Source organism: Octopus bimaculoides, chromosome 23 (assembly GCF_001194135.2).
Source record: "Octopus bimaculoides isolate UCB-OBI-ISO-001 chromosome 23, ASM119413v2, whole genome shotgun sequence".
NCBI lineage: Eukaryota > Metazoa > Mollusca > Cephalopoda > Octopoda > Octopodidae > Octopus > Octopus bimaculoides.
The window spans coordinates 23,982,678-23,983,136 of record NC_069003.1 but is presented as its reverse complement, the minus strand read 5'-3'; positions in this window follow the sequence as shown (position 1 = coordinate 23,983,136).

The following is a 459-nucleotide window of genomic DNA, read 5'->3' as shown; positions in this document are numbered from 1 at the left end:
GGGCTATTAATAAAATAAAATTGAAATTAAAATTAAGAATGACATTCATAGTTTACTGTTATTTCTTGCATGCGCACGTAGTCCTTTCGTTCCGATCTGAAGGCATGGTAATTCCAACTCGCTGTGATAGTAGATTACTACTATCTGTTTTTGTAAATTAAATAGTGGTCAAGACTTCTAGGAGTGATTGTAGCCGTCGAATAACCAGCAGCAGTGTTGTTAGTTTAGAGAATTTAGGCACAACGACACAAAGATGCACTCGTATATCTGTCAATAGAGTGATTATATTATCTAAAGTGTTCAGTATTATATATCCATAACGGCATATCTTGTCAATCGGTTTCGCGTTAAGGATTCAACGGAGTGTTAGGTAACAATCCTATTATGTAATCCTGCACTCATCAGAGGTAGATGATATGGAGTGAAATATAGCGACTTCGGATTATATATATATATATA